This window comes from Ursus maritimus, unplaced genomic scaffold, assembly GCF_017311325.1.
Source record: "Ursus maritimus isolate PB19 unplaced genomic scaffold, ASM1731132v1 scaffold_18, whole genome shotgun sequence".
In the NCBI taxonomy this organism is placed as follows: Eukaryota; Metazoa; Chordata; class Mammalia; order Carnivora; family Ursidae; genus Ursus; species Ursus maritimus.
This window is the reverse complement of record NW_024424230.1, coordinates 56,323,843-56,345,682: the sequence shown is the minus strand read 5'-3', so window position 1 is coordinate 56,345,682 and position 21,840 is coordinate 56,323,843. Positions and strand designations below refer to the sequence as shown.

General features: G+C 38.1%; 1 protein-coding gene across 9 annotated transcripts in view; it reads right to left on the bottom strand.

Annotated features, from left to right (window-relative positions):
* The window catches only part of ANKRD12 (ankyrin repeat domain 12), a 125,638-nt gene extending 105,559 nt beyond the window's left edge, over positions 1-20,079 (bottom strand). For 4 of the 9 annotated variants that reach the window (XM_040632710.1, XM_040632719.1, XM_040632720.1 and 1 more), the window contains exon 1: positions 19,899-20,079. The gene's annotated coding sequence lies outside the window, so the exon portion shown is untranslated. Of the gene's footprint in view, positions 1-12,271; positions 12,511-19,437; positions 19,532-19,898 lie in introns of those variants that run through there. The other 5 variants (XM_040632713.1, XM_040632714.1, XM_040632715.1 and 2 more) reach the window with 3 other exon arrangements.
* Between the last annotated feature and the right edge of the window lie 1,761 nt (positions 20,080-21,840).

Here is a 21,840-nt window from a genome sequence, read left to right as displayed (position 1 = left end):
TTACCAGATCTAATAGTTTTTTGGTAGAGTTTTCAATATATATAATCACGTCATCTGCAATGACAATTTTACTTCCTCCTTTCCAATTTAGATGTCTTTTATTTCTTTTTCTTGCCTAACTGCTGTGGCTAGGACTACCCGTACTGTGTTGAATAAAAATAGCAAGAATGGACATCCTTTGTCTTGTTCCTGATTGCAAATGAAGTGCTTTCAACCTTCCACTGTTGACTCTAACATTAGCTCTGAGCTTTGACCTTTATTAAGTCGAGGCACATATGACCTTTATTATGCTGAGGCATATTCCATCTATACCTGGCTTTGTTGAATGTATTTTTTCTTCATAAATGGATGCTGAATTTTGTCAATTGCTTTTTCTGCGTGTATTGAGATATGATTTTTTTTTAAAGATTTTATTTATTTTTATTTGACTGAGATAGAGACAGCCAGCGAGAGAGGGAACACAAGCAGGGGGAGTGGGAGAGGAAGAAGCAGGCTCACAGCGGAGGAGCCCGATGTGGGGCTCGATCCCATAATGCTGGGATCATGCCCTGAGCTGAAGGCAGACGCTTAACCACTGTGCCACCCAGGCGCCCCGAGATCATATGATTTTTACCCTTTATTTTTCAATATGCTATATCACATTGACTGATCTGAGGATGTTGAACCATCCCCATATACCTGGAATAACTCCTATCTGATCATCGTGTATGATCCTTTTGGCGTACTGCTGAATTTGGTTTGCTAATATTTGTTGAGAATTTTTGTATGTATATTCACATCATGGATAGCGGTGGCAATTTTTCTTCTCTTGTGATATCTTGTCTGGTTTTGGTATCAGGATAACGCTGGCCCCATAAAATTATTTTGGAAGAATTCCCCCCTGTTCTATTTTGTGGAAGAGTTTGAGAAGAACTGGCATTAATTTATTTGAATGCTTGGTAAAATTCACCACTGAAGCCATCTGTTTACAAGCCAACTTACCTTTCACCTATTTGCCTAAACCCCACTTACCACCTCTGGCAACCAGCAGTATGTTCTCTGTATCTATGAGCTTTGTGTTTTTGTTTTGTTTTAGATTTCACATGTGAGATCATATGATATTTGTCTTTCTCTGTCTGACTTATTTCACTGAGTGTAATGCCCTCAAGGTCCACCCATGTTGCTGCAAATGGCAAGACTTCATTCATTCTTTAATAATTAATTATTATTAATTCTAATAATATTTCATTGTACACATATACCACATCTTTATTCATTCATTTACCAATGGACACTTAGATTGTTTCTATTGCAAATAATGCTACAATGAACACGGAAGTGCATAAATCTTTTCGAGTTAGTGTTTTCATTTTCTTTGGAAAGATATCCAGAACTGGAACTGCTGAATTTTTTGAGGAATCTCCATGCTGTTTTCCATAATGATTGCACCAGTTTACATTCCCACCAACACTGCCCAAGGATTCCCTTTTCTCCACATCCTCACATTCACTTGTTATTTCTTGTAAGTGTATGATTCTGTGGCATTAAGTACATTCATGCTGTTGTGCAAGTGTCACCACATTCATCTCCAGAACTTTTTCATACCCCAACTGAAGCTCTATAGCTATTAAACAATAACTCCCCATTTCCACTTCTCCCAGCCACTGGTAACCACCATTTTACTTTCTGTCTCTATAAATTTAACTGTCTAGATACCATGTATATGTGAAATTTTATAATATTTGTCTTTTTATAACTGGTTTATTTCATTGAGCATGTCTTCAAAGTTCACCCATGTTGTAATGTGTCAGAATTTCCTTCCTTTCAAAGGCTAAATTAATACTCTCTCCATTGCATGTATATACCACAATTAGTTTATCCATTGATGGACACTGAGGTTGTTTCTACCTCTTGACCACTATGAATAATGCTATGAACACAGGTGTCCAATAGACTGTACAACATAGTATCAAAAATACATTTTTATGCTTGTATTTTCCTCATGAGCCCTTCCTTTTCTTTTAGGCTTAAACTGTCTCTACTTCGAAATCAGAAAATATACTCATTCCTACTTCCTTTAACTTCTTTTGACATTTAACTCTACCCATCTATCTGTAATGCCAATGTTTAAGATCATTCTTATTCCTTTATATCCCCATATCTGTCTTCTAGTCTGGGTTTCTAGTCTGTTTCAGTACTTGGTCTTTCCATTCTTGTACCAGTACTCTACAGTTTTGTTCTTTTGCATTTGAGTATTTTATTTTTTATACTTTTCTGTATAGCTTTATAATAAATTTTAGTCCATCATTTTTTTCCATAATTGTCTTTCCAATTCTCACCAAATAAATTTTAGAATAATTTTGACAAGTTAAAAATGTTGACACCTGGGTCAAAGAAATAAACATAAAAATTAAGCCACAAAAATACGAGAAGGGTGCTTGGGTGGTGCAGTTAAGCCTCTGATTCCTGGTTTTGACTCAGATTGTGATCTTAGGGTCATGAGATGAGACCTGCACGGCGTTCCAGACTCAGTAGGGAGTCTGCTTGAGATTATCTCTCCCTCTCCTTCTGCCCCTCCCACTTGGGCTTGTGCTCGCTCTTCCTCTAATAAATAAATAAATCTTTAAAAAAATACTAGGAAAAATTCTTTAAGATAGGTAAGTTTTTCTAAAATGTGATATAAAAGCCGAAAGTCATTTTGTTAGAAATCCTAAATAAAAACTGTAAACTAGAAATGCAAATATCACAAACAGAAATCAGACAACAAATGAAAACATCTGCAATACAAATGCAAAGGACTAATAATCAAAGAGTTTTAAACAAATCACTAGAAAACAGACAACTTACCAAAAAAAACCAAAAAACCAGAAGATACGAAGAGGCAGTTTAAGGAACAAGAAAACACAGAGAAGTATTCAAATCCATTTCATAATTTTAAAACTATAAAATAATGAGTCACCTTTTCACTTAAAAGACTTAATAAAGATTAAGGCTGTGTTGGCAAGGGTTCAGGGAAACCTGAAGACTCTTAACATTGCTAATGGTGATGAAACTGGGATGACCTCTTTGGAAAGGAATTTGGTTGAGTCATTAAAATATAAATGCAGTCTTCTGTCTTAATAATTCAACTTTTAGTAATTTATCCTATATGTGTGCTACACAGATATGCAAAGATTATAAAGAAAGACATCCGGGGTATCTGGGTGGCTCAATCAGTTAAGCGTCCAACTCTTGATGTCAGGTCATGATCTCGGGGTTGTGAGATGGAGCCCAACAGCGGGCTCGGAGTCTGCTTCTCCCTCTCCCTCTGCTCCTCCCCTGCCACTCGAGTGCTCTCTCTCAAATAAATAAACAAAATCTTAAAAAAAAAAAAAAAAAAAAAAAGACATCCACTAAAATGTTACTTGTATGCCCTAAATACTGGGAGAAAAAAATCTAAATATCCACTTATAAAAACCTGATTAAACAAAGTATAGTACATCTTTTATGCTGAAAATTGTGCAAATAATACAATGAGCCTTTAAAAAAAAAAAAACCTATTTTTTTTCTTGACATTTCCTCTTCTGTAGAACCTGTAAATGTTGGGAGTGCCTCAGGACTGGATCCTAGACCCTTTTCTATTCTCACTCCCTAGATGACCTAATCCAGATTCATGGCTTTAAGTACCATTGAAATGCCAATGACATCTAACTCTGTACCTTTAAACCTTATCTAAAACTCTCTATTTATATATCCAACTGTCTATTTGCCATCTTCACATCAATGTCTAATAGGCATATGAAACCAAAAAGGACAATAGAGAATTCTTGATTTTCCCTGTCAAATTTTCTCCTCCACACCCCCATCCAACTTCTCCACTTCAAGAAATGGCACCACCATCCATCCATCACTTTAAGCCAAAAAATCCAGAAATGTTGACTCCATCTCTACTACATAACGCAAATTAAATCTATGTCCTTTCATCTTGATTGCTACCCATCCCGAGCTCCTATTATCATTTGAACAGGCTACTGCAAAAACTTCACAAATGTTTTCCATTGCTTCTACTCTTACCTCACTTCTTCCTTCCTCTTCCTCTCTCTCTCTCTCTCACCCCTATACACACCTTCTACAGGCGGCAGAGGGATCTTTTAAAACTACAAATTGGATGATACCACTGCCCTGCTTAATTTTTTTATTGACTTCCCACTGAACTTAGAATAAAATCTAAACTCAAACTATGTACACTATATGAAGAATTATGGAGCAATTTTTAAAGCATTCAAAATCCTCAAAGAGATAAGAGAAGATTGATAATATGCAGCAAGATTAAACAGAACCAAGAAGAAATACAGAGTAGAAAAGTATAATGGCTAAAATAAAGAACTTTATAAATCTGATAAATAATAAAATGGATAAGCCAAAGAATAAATTAATGAGCCAGAAGATCAGGTAGAGGATCGTTGCAGAAGGCATTAAAAGGGGATTAAAAAAACAAAAAAAGGGAAAATATTAAAAGTAAGAGATATAAAGAAGTTAGAAACAACAGAATCCATATAATAAAATTCTAAGAAAAAAAATGGAGAAAACAAAATATTGGAAAAAATCAATAATTTTTCAGAATTGATGAAAAGAAGAAAGACCTCAGATTAAAGTTTCTAGAATACATCCCGGCACACAGTAGATTCTGAATAAGTATTGGCTGAATCAATGAATGAAATAAGCCAGGAAAGTAATTACACCCAGACACATTATAAATTGGAAAAGACAAAAATTTCAAAATCTTCTAGAGAAGAAGTACAGGTCACTCTGAAAGGAAAAGAAATCAAATGGATATCAGAACTTCCAAAACACAACACCAGTGGCAAAAGGATAATGCAATGATATTTTCAAAATACTAAAGGAAAAGAATTTCAAACCAAAAATCTGTAATTAAACTAATCTATTATTTAAAAGCGAGGGTTACCTAAAGATATTTTCAGGCATAAAAAGCCTTAGAATGTTTATGTACAAACACCCTGTTGAAACTGCTTTTATATAGGCACTCAAATAAGAATTGAAATAAATCTGTGAGGGCACTAGACATGATACATGCTAGTAAGAGTGAGTAAATAACCTAATAAAGTACATTTTATATAAAAGGTAAGAAAAAGGATGGATGGATGCTTGAAAACCCCTAACAATCCAGAACTAAAATTCAACAGAACATCAACATGGCTACTGGGAAACTGAGGGTGGAGGGTGGGGTGGAGCAGACGAGTGGACAGTGAGAAAGCAATTAAAGTACTTGTCTTGTTTGGAGGGAAGATATATATTTTATGTATATTACATATATACGTATATATACACACACACAAACACGCGCACACATGTATATATTAAGAATAAAAAACTAGAAGGGGGGCGCCTGGGTGGCACAGCGGTTAAGCGTCTGCCTTCAGCTCAGGGCGTGATCCCGGCGTTATGGGATCGAGCCTCACATCAGGCTCCTCCGCTATGAGCCTGCTTCTTCCTCTCCCACTCCCCCTGCTTGTGTTCCCTCTCTAGCTGGCTGTCTCTATCCTGTCGAATAAATAAATAAAATCTTTAAAAAAATAAAAATAAAAAACTAGAAAATTAACTAGAAGTTTAGTAAACAGGATGTAAATAATTTCTAATGCATTATTATAATAAATGAAAATGGATTAAACTCATTAATCAAAAGATAAGAATCTCTGTGGCTGGATAAAAATAAGATTCAGCAACATACTTTGTAAAAGAAACTACAAAAGGATACTAAAAAGGTTGAAAATAAAAGAGACAGAAAGAAGATGTACCAGGAAAAATAAACCCAGGCAGGTAGTTAGACTATGTTTGTTTGTTTGTTTACCCCATCATGAATAATTCAGACCTTTCCTGGTCTGGCCTCAACTCTCAGCCATTCCTGGGCCTGTGGATTCCACCACCGCATTAAAGCTCACAGGCTAAGGAGTATCTGTTTCCTTCATAGGAAAGGGCTTCATTTTCTGTTTTCTATTGTGATGATGAGTCCTTTTTCCATTTCAGGCACATGCAGATTCCTCTTTCTAGCTTTCAAACTCAGCTGTGTATTTTTTACATGTTTTATTTTTATCTAGTATTTCCACATATTTGAAAAAGAAGGCAACTTCCCCAGTCTACCATTTTGTCTAGAAGTCTCCAAAACGTCCACTTTAAATACAACTGAAAAACAAAGTTAAAGTTACTTAAATTCTTCATCTATATTACAAAGTGATAAAGCTCAACTAATAAAGACATGGAAAGTAATAAAATGATATCTTATCATAGTCCTTGGAACATATAAAATATTCAAACACTGCCCTCTAAATTCACTACTAATTTTACATTCTACAAAAAGAAAGTAAAGATAGAACCATAAGCATGGAATGAGAATTCCATTTTTCCTGTTTCAGCTTTCACTAGGTTGCAGCTGCTCTGGGGGTAAAAATGCTTCCTCCAAAATTGTTTAAAAAAAAAAAAAAAGGCAACTAGTAAAGGATCAAATTATAGCAACAGAATTAATGATCCTTAAGAGTCATTCAGTCAGGGAAGTGACCATCACTTTCTTTATGATTTTATCTTGGAACCTGAAATCCAAGACTGTATTCTGAGACCTACCACTGACGTTTTGGTTGACCTTTATCACATCTCAATATTTCTATCTCTTCTTAAAAGTAATGTTAGGCTAGATGACAGTGCAGATCTCCTATCCTTCCAAAATTGTGATTCCAGAATAAGAGGCTTAGAATAATTTCACTCCAAATTCTATTTTTCTATGAATGCAAAAATGATAGCTTAAATTAAAAAATTATGACATCCTTATTTTCCCCCAAGCAAAAAAGTATAAACCATTACACACAAATACTAAGTATTCCCTACTTAAAGACCATACAGCTTAATTCCCTCACATTTTAAAAGTGGTTCTAAGGGACGCCTGGGTGGCTCAGTCCATTGAGCATCTTCTTCAGCTCAAGTCATGATCCCAGGAGTCCCGCATCGGGCTCCTTGCTCAGCAGGGAGCCTGCTTTTCCCTCTGTGTGCCACTCTCCCTGCTTGTGTGCTCTCTCACTCACTCTCTCAACTTGACCAAAAACAAAAACAAAAATAATGGAAAAGGCCTCACAATAAATGGCGTGTTTCTGAGATATTAACCGGACTGTCCCCCCACTTAACTACTTAAACCATTCAAGGGAGAATTCAGTCTACGAAAGGGGATTGTGCATTCTTTATCACACCAATGGCTGACTTTCACTACAATATTTTCTGGCAACTATTCCATAACATTTTCCCACAAGAATACGATGGTTGTATTCCAGACCAAGAAATTGTATTCCAAACCAACAGCATGCAAAAGATGAAGACAAACATCCACATCCTTTAAAATAAACTGTCCTCAACAATGTACTTAAAAGTCCTTAAGGAAAGTCTATGGTCTATTTTATACAGTTTTATATTAATTTTTATAATGATCATGTATTACTTGTATAGTCTAAAAAATTGAAATTAAAAAAATAATAAAATAGGTCAACTTCCACTTGGTTTGCTCTGGAGACCCGTAATGTTCTACGGGAAAGTATAATGAGATGGCAGGTGAGAGACTGCCTCAGACATAGGTAGAAGAAAGTAAAAGGTACTTTTATGTGTTTTATGTTTTCTAACCCAGCCACCAGAATAGGAAAGGAAGGAAAAGATTCAGGACAGAAGCTCAACCCAGTAAATACAGTCTGCTTTTGGGTTGGTGCTGCTAAATACTGTATCTTTCAGGAATCTAACCATGGCAGGTAATTCAGAAGACTATTCAAAGTAAATACAAGATAAATGGTCAATTTGGTTTAGCTATATGTGTATTATTACTTTCAAAATTCCACAAAAGTAAACCTATGGTACGAAACAGAGTAATATTTAGATACTCCAATTGCCTGAAATATAAACAACCAGTATCTACTAATCCCAGCCAAGCCTAAGGCAAAACATATTAGGAGAAATTTAGCAAAATAAGTACTAGATGACCTGAGTTCTTATGTAACTCTAAGTAACTCTTTGGGTCTCAGTTTTCTCATTTTAAAATTAGGTCCATTCCAGCTCTAAAATTCTACCATTCTTTATCTCCCCCCACTCTTTCCTCAATATAGACAGAGGGTGAAAGTATGTCCAATAAGCATTGGTCTAGAAGAACTGATTCTCCTTATAACTTCAAAAAATGAATATGTGATGCTGAACTATTTAACTATGGGTATTTCCTTTAGATATCATGCCCCACTTTGCTCAGGTAAATTTTTTAAAAAGATTTGACAGAGAGAGAGCATGAGCAGAGGGAGGGGCAGAGGGAAAAGGAGAAGCAGACGCCCTGCTGAGCAGGGAGCCCGATGTGGGGGTTGATCCCAGGACCCTGGGATAATGACCTGGGCGGAAGGCAGACGCTTAACTGACTGAGCCACCCAGGCGCCCCACTCATACAATTTTCTATCACTTAACATTTACTAAAGCATCTATATGCTAAGCAATGGAATTAAAGATAAACAAGACACGATTCCAGCCTAAAGGAAATTTACTGTTTTTAAGGGGCAAAAGACAAGTTAATTAGTGTATGGAACAATAAATGTTACAGAAATAAGGCAGCACTACCACAAAGAGATCACCCAACTCAGGTGCATATATATGGGGGTGTGGTTGGGGGATCTCAAGAAGAGATAACACTAGGATAGTCCACTACATCCAACACTAAGGATGACCAACAGGCAGGTAGATATGGACAGGGCTGTAGAGGGAGAAGGATAAGCATGTGCACAGATATGGACACATACTCCCACACAAGAAAGCAGGCCACACTGAAAGGATAGCAAAACTTGAAGCACAACGGGTAGAAAATGTATCTAAAGAAAGTAGGAAGGGATCACATCATGAAGCACCTTGTGATTGTGTTGTTTGATCTGAATGATTACAAAAACCACTTTAAGACTTTTAAAAAGGCAATGACATAATTCAAGTAGTGTTCAGAAAGGTGTTGCTGGTGAAACTTTGGAAGACAGATAAAGAGAAACAAGATGAGAGACAAGTAGACCACTTTAAGTATAATGATCAGATTGTGAGGTAGGAAGAATAGTAAACAAGAGCAAGGAGGTTAGAATGACACCCAAGTTTCTGGCTCTAGCAACAGGAAGTTGCTGAAAGTAATTTAAAATACAACAATTTAAGGGGCATCTGGGTGGCTCAGTCAGTTGGGCATCTTACTCTTGATTTGGGCTCATGTCATGATCTTAGGGTCATGGGATCGAGCCCTGCATCTGGAAGCAGGGCAGTGTGCAACATGCTCAGTGAGAAGTCTGCCTGAGATTCTTTCCCTCTCCCTTTGCCCCTCCCCCAACACATATGTGCACGCTATCTCTCAAATAAATCTTAAAGAAAATAATTTAAAAGAAGCAATTAACATTTGTCTATTGTATTTATCTCCTAACAGTAGCAACTAAATAATACCTCAAATTTTTAAAAAGCAAAATTCTCATTCCTTTATTACACAATATTTACAAAAGAGATTAGTGGTAAAAAGATGTTTTTTGACACTGTCAAACACAGGACCATAAAGGACCACATTCTAACAATATATCTAAACTCTTAAAGTAATACAGGAAGTTGTGTTACAATGATCTCTCTGCCCTGGATATCTAATAAATCTACATATACATTTATTTCCACAACTGTTAAGGTGTATTATATAAAATACTTATCTGCAATTGAGAGAGGTGGCATAAATGACTTCTAAAGTGTGAAGATTCAATAAATAAGTTGCTGACTTACTGACTCTAGCCCTATAGGGTTCTAAATTGTGCAACTTCCATAGACCAGTAGAGGGCTGCAACAGCTCAGAGAAAATGGTTAGGCATAGCTTTCCTTGCATTGCTGGCACTGGGAGCTGAAAAAATTACCAATGGCTAAAGCAGAAATCTAATAGAATCTATGTATTCACTTCACTGTCAACAGATTCTAAAAGGGGTCAGGAATAATTCTCCAAATCCTGATAACTAGAAACACTCATTATTAAGCATTTTGTCACCAAATCCTTTCTCTTCTGTCAAAATGGTAAAGTGTTTGGAAGCCAAGTAAAATCTCACCAACGTACAGTAATTACGAGGAAAAAAATTCAATCAAAATGAGTTAGCAAATCATCACTTCCTTTCAGACCCACTACTCCACACTGCTCCTATCAGACTAATCTTCCTAAAAACAATTACGTTGTTAGGTTATTCTTACGTCTACTTTATCAACTCTGTTCTGCACATAGTACAGTGTTGAAATCTAACTTTCCCTTGCCTAGATTTTAAGGTGGGTTTTTACCTCAGGTACACAACCTCATATTCAACTCCCCTTCTCAGACCACTCCTACTATTACGTACAATATGCAATAAAGTTAAAATGGAAAGAGGTCACTGAAGTGAACTTTGAAGAAAGAAACAAAATTACATAGGTCTAGAGAAAGGGAAATGCCACTGTTGGGAAGTTTGTACAAAGAAAAGGAGATAGGAATTCCCCTGTGGCAGCGAGGAAATGGCTCCAGGAAAAGTATATAGGGGGCTTCCACTGAATTTGTAATGTTTAATTCTTAAGCTGGTGATAGGTACCCAGGAAGTTCATTATGCTGTTTCCTGTACCTCTGATAGTATTTGAAATATTTCAAAATAAAAAGGTTTTGGTATTTTAACTTTGTCCCCTCTCCTGCCCCTCAAGAGACAAGCAACTGATCTTTGCAACATAAATCTGGTGCCATTCTAAATACTCCTCACAGTTTAATCCCAAGTAATGCCCTAACTCACTTTTACTGCTTTCTCTTAAAATGACAGGGCACATATTTTACCTTCCAATGGAAGGATTTTTAATTGCTCAGATAATTTGGTGTACTTTTAACATTGGTACATAAAAATATAAGAGATTTAGGATAAAGGTCATGGCATTAAAAAAAAAAAAAGAATACTTTACAAGAATCACTGCTTCTATAATTATAAACCTGTGATCCTGAAACTCATCTTATCTATGCCCAAACTCTTTATGCAGTTGAGAAACTTCTGAAATTAGTACCCTATGAGAGAGCAATGCTGGTGGAAGTATTAAATTATTTCTAATCTGCATACCACACTATTCCTACCCTGACCCAACTATAGCATGGATTGTAACACTGCTTCAAACTAGAGCCAAAATTTATAGCTTTCATATGACTTCACACCAGGGTTAAATTCTTTGGGCTTTATTTCAATACTTACCTCCTACCTCACTTTTTCTGCATCCTGCATATGGTCCAACATAACCAACTTACTATACTATCACAAGAATTCAGGATAAGTGCAGCTTTCAGGGCATTTAAAAGAAAACATGCTCTAAACTGGCTTATATGTAATATATATGTAATATATGTATCAATTACTGGTAGCTTTTTTAGGCCACAACAATTATAAACCGGTCCCTTACCAAAGTATTCTGAAGAGACCAATAAGGAGAAGTACGGTAATGGGGGAAATTGAACAGAGTAAATTCAATGCATTAAAATAACTGTAAGAAACTAAGAAGAAAAGGGTAGTATTGTGAAAACTCCAATCCCCACGGGAAAGAATACATGCATGTTTTGTTTTACTTTTAAAAGAAAACATTTCTGGATACATAACCACACAAATGTTATAAAGTGGAAAAAAAGGCAAATCTCACTGATAGTACCAATATTAAAACAGCTTTATCTATCAAAAGGAAATGAAATATACTATAAAAATAATGCCTAAAAACACAAGTTTAGGACTATTTAAGAATATAATAATTCCAGATTAAAACTGAACTTAAATTTTCAAGTCAGTAATTCTTAGTCTTAGTAATGTTTACAGAACCTCTCCCTAATTATGGATCCTTGCTTTAAGTAACTATCTCTTCCTGCTAGATTTTAAGCTCCATACAAGCAGAGAATGCTGTCTTCTTCAGGTATGTGCTTAGCGCAATGGGACTTAAAACCTAACAACCTTATCAATGATCTTCTTGTCTCTCATTGAATTCCATACAATTTCTATAATTGTTTTCTAAGGAAATCATTTCCCATCTTGAAAATTCATTTTTATTAATAAGTCCCTCATCCTAGTAATTTCATGTGCTACCTATCTTTTTTCCTTAGTCTTCTTATGCCAATCAAACCATTCTCCTGTCACTGGCATTGGGGTGATTCTCGGTCACTCAATAAATATACAGTGACTCTTTACAGTGTGATGAAATTCGGGTGTACAACACCAAACAAGACAGACACGATCTACGTCCTTGCAGGGCTTACCTCGTTCCTTTCTACACCAACCAGGAAAAAAATCAGATGTTTAAGAATAATACTGTCCTGGGGTGCCTGGGTGACTCCGTCAATTACAGGTCCAACTCTTGATTTCAGCTCAGATCAGGATCTCAGGGTCATAGGATCAAGTCCCGCATCCAGCTCTACGCTCAGTGTGGAGTCTGCTTGTCCGTCTCTCCCTGCTCCTCACCCGCTCATGCTCTCCACCCTCCTCAAATAAATAAAATCTTAAAAAAAAAAAAAAAAAAGGAACACTGTCCTCCTATTTCACGTTTTGTTCATTGAGTGTAAACCCTTAAAAAAGACAGAGACCATAACACTGTCTTTGCATATATTTTCCCAAACACCTGGCCTCAACAATGATAAGTGCAATGCTGTTCATAAAAACATTTATTTAAAATTTGTAAACTATGAAATGTTTAAAATCTTCTTCATTATATCCGTAATATTTGTTCAACTTGAAGATTCAAAAGTAAAAAGATAAAAATTCTAGTTACTTTCAAATTCAATACCCAGAGATAAATTATCACACCGTCAGACTGGATCATTCAGCCCTTTCACCCTTTGTAAAAATCCATAATCCTAACACAAAATAATTACTTTTCCCTAAAAGGGTAAAAATGTATCTGTTATTTTATCCTTTTCTCTCGTAATAATACCACCAACTTCTCTGAAGGTGTACTTTTGTGAGGAAACAATACAGTCACAAATTTTAATCAAATCTCATCTCTAAAATCGGAATAAGATATGGAGTGCCTGGCTGTCTCAGTAGGTAGAGCATGTGACTCTTGATCTCTGGGTCTTGAGTTCAAACCCCACACTGAGCACAGAGATTACTTAAAAATAAAAAAAAAAAAATGTGGGAATAAGATAAACTTCAGAAGGTCACTGTAAGGAGTTAATGAAAAGTTATGTGGAGAGCCTATTACCAATCACAGAACACTTGTAATTACACCTGTACCAGTCTTTGGCACTTCATAATGTACATGACTTAAATGTGAGACTCCAGTTTTCCCCTATGCTCAAAGGATTCTCACTGTTTTCTGCTACTTCTTCCCTAACGTCTGAGTTCACAAAAATTATAGGCAGGAGAAACTCTTGGACTCAGGGTATGAAGGAATAATAAAAGAGCCCAAAGAGTTATCATCTCAATAAGGTAACAGCTTGGAGAGAGCCAGTTTCTTCTGGGGTTTGCCAAAAAGCTGTAAAATGTAAGTTCTGATTTAAATGATAAATTAGAAAAAATAATTAACACGTATAGAAGATTAACAATCTCTAATACACAAAGAATATCCAGAGGGGGAGGTTAACCCTTTTATTACACAGTTTTTTTATTTTAATAATAAGCATATATTATTTTTGTAATTTGAAAACACAATAAAAGTGTTTTTGAAATTCTATAAATTCTTGATTGCCACTCCTAGAAGTTTCCAATAAGACGCAACGAAGAAGAGGGAAAAATGGCCAAAGGATATGTCAATGTCAATTCACAAAAGAGAAAATGCAAATGATCATTTCCTGATATATTAGCTAATGATCCAAATTCTTGTAGCTAAAATCAATATTCATACCATAATTAAAGAGCCTTGAAACATAAGTGCTAATACTTTAATAACACAAATTTAAGTTGTCAACCAACAACAGATAGGTATAGATTTTTTTCCACTGGCTGCAAAAGCAAAGGAACACTAGCGTCTGAACTAGGAGGAGGAGCCAGGAAGGAGGAAAAAGGACAAAGGAAAGGAAGAATGAGTAAGCCAATTTGCTGTCAAACATTTCTGTTTACTTTCAATGATAGGAGGACAAACAGAAATTCAGTAAGGAGATATTTTTTATTCTGTTCAATGCAACTTAAAGAGAACATTCATCTTTATTCTTGAGATGTTTTAATGAACACGGGAAGACAGGGATAATTTCTGAAGGCTGAATAACCACCAGTAGAAGATCCACCTCAACATAAATCTATAAATGAATTAAGCTGATCCCAAGAAAAATTTCTCTTAAAGTAACAAACTTACATTTATACAGCACTTATAAATTGCAAGTTAGTTCATGAGTACTAGTATCTAAAGTTGGAGATATTCCGGTGACACCTTTTTGAAGTATTTTCATAACTAGATATATAAGATACCTACTCCCATCATTGATTAAAATAACATATATGAAAGCATCTAACAGTATAAAAGCTCAAAGAAATTAAATTTGATCACCAAGTAACTTTCAAATACTCAAAATTAAACTCGGATAAAAAGAACTTACTTTAACTCAGAGGTTGCGAGACTTTAGTACCGAACAACAGAATGTAACAAGTCTTTCTTCTGCCTTATAATATTTTTTTGCAAATTAAGGTAAGAAACATTCCGTAAAATTTTAATTTTCTCCTGTCTTCAACGTCATTATGAATCACCACTAATTAGTAAAGTGGTATAAAGAATGTTTTTAGTATTAACTTCCACCCTGCTTGTTTAAGTTTCAGAAGAGGTATAACAAAATAGAAAGAAAGCTGTGTACAACGTGCCTTTGATAGAAAAAAACAGAATGAGTATGTGTGTTTTTTCTCTCTTCCTTTAGATTTGCTAATGCTTCTCTTCCTCAAGTGAATTACAAGAGCCAGAACTTTGCCAGAGAATTTTAACCTGGATGGTTCAACACCATCAGGTTAGCTGATATGTTGCTGATCTCAGACTAGTTGTGAAATTCAAGGGATCTGATGTAAAAAGTACTTTATGAACTAGGGTGTCTCGGTGGCTCAGTCAGTTAAGTATCTTGATTTTGGCTCTTGATTTCAGCTTAGGTCATGATCTCAGGGTCCTGGGATCCAGCCCCACATTGGGTTCCCCACTCAGCAGGAAGTCTTGCTTGAGGATTTTCTTTCCCCCTCCCCCTCTTTGTGCTTGTGCATGCTCTCTTAAATAAATAAATAAATTCTTCATGAGTTATATAGCACCATAATTCTTACATACTATTATCTTGTATACTGAGTCAATACAGCTATTTCTAGGAAGAGAGAACCACACAAGCATGGTTTTTGTTCTCTCTTAGAATTCAGGAGGCAGACAAAACTCCTATGTAGGAGGAAGAACAATCTAAGAAGCTACAAGATTCTCTCACACCTCTTTCAAGTAACAAAGAGGTTTAAAAATACGATTTTTGGGGGTGTCTGGTTGGTTCCACTGGTAGAGCATGTGACTCAATCTTGGCCTAAGTTCAAGGCCCACATTGGGTATAGACATTAAAAATAAAAAAAAAATCTTTAAAAAAGTAGAGAAAATATGATATTTATCACTAATATTTGTGATACTTCCCCCAATTATGGCCCTAATACAAACCGAAAGCCAGAAAAGTAAACTACTATATATTTTTAAACAATTTTAGTGGAATATTAAGGGATTGGCCAAAGAAGAGACAATACTTAAGATGCCAAAGAAAAAGAAATTATTTCCACCTTATTACTTGCAGCTTCATGTTCACCTCTTCTACTTATCTCAATCTGGAAGCATTTCTGTGTTTAAACTTAATTTTCTAACAATTTCAGAATTTGAATTTCTTAGAATTTTGGAGGGTCTCATTAATTGGAAAATCTAGTCTTGGATGCTATTTTTCTAAACTGCACATATTTACTATAAAAGTAAATTACTAATAAAAGTCCTAAATGAGTTTGGTTAGTGATCTTTTCTTCTCCAGTCACAGACATTTCTTTAGAAAAATGGCACCAACGTGAAGGAAGAGTTTGTTAAAAATCACCTCTTGTAATGTTAACAACCGTAGTCCTTCTGTAGCTGGTGAGATTAATTTGCTTTTGACAACTAATATAAAAAAACCCAATAGTTTTCTCAACATCTCAGAAAAGACTTGCTGCCTACTTTTCTTTTTGTTTTTTTGACCAACACAGTAGAAGTCAGAATAGCTGGCCCCTAGACATTTTCACAAAATCTGAAATTTAAGAAACATTATCTTAAAACTTCAAAATCAGCTAAACACTCTTAATTAGAGGCAGAGCACAGACAAATGGTTAAGAACGGGAACAATACAGTCTGTCACTTTTTTTTAGGTCTGTGAATATCTACACATCACATAACAGTTCAAAGCCTCATTTTCCTCAGCCATATGTTAGAATAATAATAGTCTCTGTTTAACAGGGTTATTTTGAAAATTATCTTAAATATTTTACTTAAAACTTTGAACACAGATACATTCATATTCTAAGTGCTCAATAAATGTTTATCATAACTTTTAGCTTCAAAATTACAGGTATTCTATGTAAAACTACAATAAACAATATTCACATATTTGTTTCCAGTATCATCAATTTAAAGCACTAGAAGAAAAGGTCTTTAAACATAACAGCGAAAGCCAACCAACAAAAACTGTCTGAACATTTCTATATATTTAGATGTACAAGATAACCTAACACAAACCATTCAAAGCTGAGTTTATAAAGGAAATTATCTCCTGTTATTGCCATATGTGGAAACTAGTAACAGACAAATTAACATTGCAACTAAGATACTTTCACTATTACTTTTTAAAAGCCACTGTTAAAGAAACAGATTATGCATGCATGAGTGTAAATGAGAATGTTTTCAAATGCTATATGGAGAAACTTCATATTCTCCAGAGGAAGTCAGGCTCTAACAACTGCAATATTTAAAATGTTCATAAGAGGCTTTACTAAGATTAGAACTAAGTAGGGATCAGAAAACGTATCTACAGGGAGTTAAAATCTGTAAAACCGCAGGTGTTGGAAACAATAAAGCTAAGGCTAAGCAAAAACCTAGGGATCTAGACAAGCTGTAACACGGTCAACTTGTATTTATTTTTTAAATATTGCCACTTTTGATATGTATAAAAGTTTACAGTATACCTCATGCTTTCCATATGTAATCACATTTGTTCCATCCAACAACCCTATAAATTATTTAGGAAAATTACTTTTTGTAGATTAAGAAGATGTTAATGTGATTTGTCAAGAACCAGAGTTCTTACTTCTAGGAAGTAATAAATCAAGATTTTTTTTTTAATCAAGAATTTAAACTGAGGCCTTCTCATTTATATTTCCATATTTTTTCCACTACTCCATAAAGCTACTTCTTAAAGAAAGACACATTAGCATTTTCACAGAAAGGAATCTCTAGGCCCAAACCAGACTTTTTAAATAGGCTGTACTGACTTAGGTAAGTCATTTCACCTTACCAGGACTTTATTTTCTCTTGAGGAAAACAGACTAGAAAATTTGAGGTCCCTTCCAGTTCTAAGGACAAATCACCAAGACTGAATCTTTTACACAGCACAGGCATTTTAGAAATAATGTTAATGTTAATTTTAGCAACAAGCTTGAAGTCACAAAGTAATGTGAACAACTCTTAAGCAAACTATTCCAATTATCAATTTTTTCATGCCGTTCTGATAGATACTTTTTCAGTATCATCAAGTTTATATACAGAAAGCAGTCTAAACCTCTTATGGACTATGATGGAAATAATCCATAGATCATTCCCTTTTCAGACTGTAATAATGCTCTTAAAACATGCGAATAAAATTAAACTACCTGTCAATTAATACCAACAAGTTGAATATTTTTCCTATTATTCTTCTTACTCCATAGAATAAAGACCTCTTTTCCAACAAAGCGTTTTCAAATATCCCACTGACTACCATTTTCTACAATCTACCTTAGAAGACTATCACATTTTCCAACAACTTCTTTGGAACAAAAAGGAATATATAAGCACCTGATAAAAGCATCTTTGTTTTAAATTCATTCCACTGAGTAGGCACTTGTCTCCAAACAAAATTCAAGCTTTTTTTCTTTTCTTCCTGATATTCAAGAACTAAAACCAGAGACTGAACAAAATATTTTCACCTACTAAGTTCTTCTCTCATCGGAATATTTTAGTTCTCTCTATTCTTCCTCAAATACTCCTCATGGAATACTCACCCCTAGATTTTCACTTTCTCAGCTCTGCTTGCTCATAAAACCATAGTAACAACAACTATGGAAATCATAGAGATGAAGAACATTAAAGGCATCTGGTGTTTTTTGTTTTTTTACTTTTTTCCTTCCATGAATACCACTTAGCACTTAATTTAGTTCATTTTAACACCTTGCCTGCCCCTAAAATAGAACACATACCCTGAATAGTTAAGCTTGACTTTAGTCAAACGACTGCAGACCTTCCTTTAAAGAAATTTAATTAGTTCTTCGTGTCAACTATAAAAGATCTTTACATAGTAAAACCTTTCTCATCCTGCCTATAATCTCCTGGGGAAACATTTTTAGTCTTTAAATATTTTTTTTGCGTTTAGCCCAAATTAAAGACTTTTCCCAACAATATTAGTTAATATAATGACTTGATCTTATACAGTCAACACTATCTCATTTTGTTTTTAAGCCACTTGGCACCAATAGAGCATATGTTCTGCCAGTTCTGAGCTAATCTCCAGGAAAGCCTTTGTATAATGACTGAAGAAACTGAAACAGATCAGTGCCCGAGACTTTTAACAACCTACTTGAGCATATGTTTTTAATAAACAGTCGATTTATTTTAAAATAGCTATTTTACCAATTCGCCTTCCTTCATAATTTACGTAAACCGTTTTAAAATAAAGGAGTACACGACTAAGAACACAGGTTCATTTCAACTTCAGGATTACAGATAATTCCAAGGCTTTACACATCACTGAATCTGTAACCCATTTCACCCGCGTTCGCAGTTTAGCCGCGGGTGTCCGGTGGAAATTACAATGTCAACGACTACACTGCTTAAAATGTTTCTTACGTTTCAACTGGTGCAATAGTGTTAACTTCCCATCCCAAACTGTTTCGTACTGCTATTATTAAAACAGCTGTCAGCGAGGCTTCGGTAACCTCTTTGTACAACCGTTTATTCAACGCTTTGGGATCCTCGAGGATGCGTCACACCATATTACCCCTCAAAATGAGATCTAAGAGCCTGACGTGCTCCAAGTCTACCAACACCATTCGAATGAGCACTTGCAGAACCATGAAGAGAACCGATTGCCCAATGCGGCAAAGACAGATTACACTGGCATTTAAGACAGAGCTGCAGCGTGCCGCTGTCCTTTCCCCTGAGATTATTAAAGCGACAATTTCCCTTCTCCCTTTCATCCTCCTCTCCCCCGGACCCCGGTACCTCCGATGCTCCCTCCGGGAGGAGCCGCCGCGGTCTCCAGAGCCGCGCCCGCACCCCGGCTCCCGGCGGGCGGGCGGGCGCGCGCGGCGGGCTGGGCGCGCCCCCACCCCCGCCCCGCCCCGCCGGGTCCGGCCGCGGCACGCCGGCGGCGCCCTCTCGGGCCGCGCACACTCGCACGCACACGCTCCTCCCGGCCCCGCCATGTTCCGGGAGGCGGCGGCAGCCCAGCCCCGGGAGCGGCGGCAGGGGGTGCCCCGCCGAGTCCTCCCGCACCGCCCCCACCCGGCTGGCAGCTCCTGGCCGCGCCGCGGCTCCTCGGGACTCCTGGAGGGGCGGCGGCGGGCGGGGCGGACCCGCGCCGGGGCCACTAACGGCCTGTCACTGTCAGGCCAGCGGCGCCGCGGGCCGCGCCTGGCCAGGCCGGGCGGCACGAGACAGGGTGGGCAGGGCGCGTCCCCTACCTTGCTCTGGAGAGGGGGGACGGGAGCAGCGCAGAACTGAGGGGTCTCCTCCCAAGCGCCGGGGACGGGGCTCGAAACCGCGCCCCTCCTTCCTCCTCGCCAGTCGCCACGCCCCCCTCACCCTCACGGACCCAAGGCACGATCGGCGTAGGAGGGTTACCCTGAACGAGTGCCTCGGTGTGCGTCGCTATCGTTGTCTTCGTCGCCGCTGCAACCGCCACGAACGCCGCGGAGGCCGGGCTTGAAAACATCTCCGGTCTCCGTCCGTCTCTCACCACAGCCTCCTCGCTCCCAGGACAGCGCCGCCCGGCGATTGGCTGCAACGCAGGCACGTGACTCCGCGGGCACGGGACGGGCGGCGTGACCGCCCCGCCCCCAGCGCCCGCCCGCCCCTTCCGCCGCCCTCTCCCGCTACCCCGCCGCTCTTTCAGTTCTACGGAGAGCTTCCCGAGCCACGGGTGGAGGAGTCGGAAGGTACCAAGTGAGGCGGCGGGGGTGCAGGCCGAACTCCTCTCTAGTTGCTCGGCCCTCTTGCCACCCCACCCAGGTGTCGCCATCTCCCTCCACCGTCACCGGGCCGAAAACAGAGGGGGAACCTAGGGATGCGCAAGAAAGCAGCGCAGGCTCCGCTGACGCTGCGGGGCCGGAAGGCTCTGCATTCTCTTTTTGTGGCGACCGTGGCAGTGGATGTGACTGGAAACTTCTGGAAATGGCGGCGGCGGCGGCGAAGACGCTGAACATAGGGTATTCACATGTTATTTTTACAGGGCGGGTGGGCTTATTTGTGAGGTCGAACCCGGGAAAATACGTCTAAAGACAGAGGCAGGGTATCTGCCCCCAAATTCGCAGCTGCGAACGGCTGGCCCAGCGTGTACGGAGACGCGGGGTGCGCTGGGGGCCCCCATGTCCGCGCGGTAGTGCGCTTGCGCGCCGGCGGGACACCACCTGAACTGGAGCCCAGGGGACCCGGACGCGTGCCGGGAGCTCGGCCTCACCCACCGCGCCTGCCCTCACCTGGGCCAGGTGGGGCCCCAGTACCAGTTCGAAAGTACATTAACGTGCACCTGTCGCAGGGACATCGCGAACCCCACAATACGCTCTCTCCCATTCACACCTTCGAGTGACCTTTTTTAGAGAAACCAGTTTCTCCACATCCAGATAGTATTTCATAGGGAACTGCTCAAGTACTGAAGAGTGCGTGAGGAAAACTTACGGTCTGGGCCTACCAGCAGCGGGTACTCTTTTATTTCTGAACGCTTTTTATTTACATCGAGGTTAGTATGCGACAGTTTGTACATTCCTTTATTTAACCACCCAAGTGGTTACATAATCTGTTGGAAACCATTTTATTCTGACTTAACTTCTGAACGCTTATTTACATCGAGGTTCATCTGCCACAGTTTGTACAAGCCTTCAGCCACCAAAGGGGTTACATAATTGGACGGAAAACCACCTCCCTCATCATTAATATTGGTCTCCATAAACGACAGCACCTATTTATGGAGTTACTTAATGGAGTTAGGAATTTCTTTATTTCAGTACAGATGATGTGACACTTCAGACTTCACACAAAGTTAAATCCCAACAAATTATATAAAGCATAAACTTGCATTGAAAATCACTAATTTTTCCCTTCCTAGTTTCCGGATTTCTCTCATCTATAAAACATTAGGTTCAATATGAATAGTAAGCACCTTAGGCTGGAGGTGAAATACTGTTAACATTTTTTTTTTTACGGTTTTATTTGAGAGTGATCAGAGAGCGAGAGAGAGCACGAGTGGGGGGAGGGGCAGTGGGAGAGGGAGAAGCAGGCTCCCCGCCGACCAGGGAGCTCCATGCAGGACCTGAGCCACCCAGGTGCCTCTGTTACATTTAACTTGGATATTTATAGCATGAAATACAAAGAAACCCACTAAAAATTTAACCAACTCGGACATCTCTT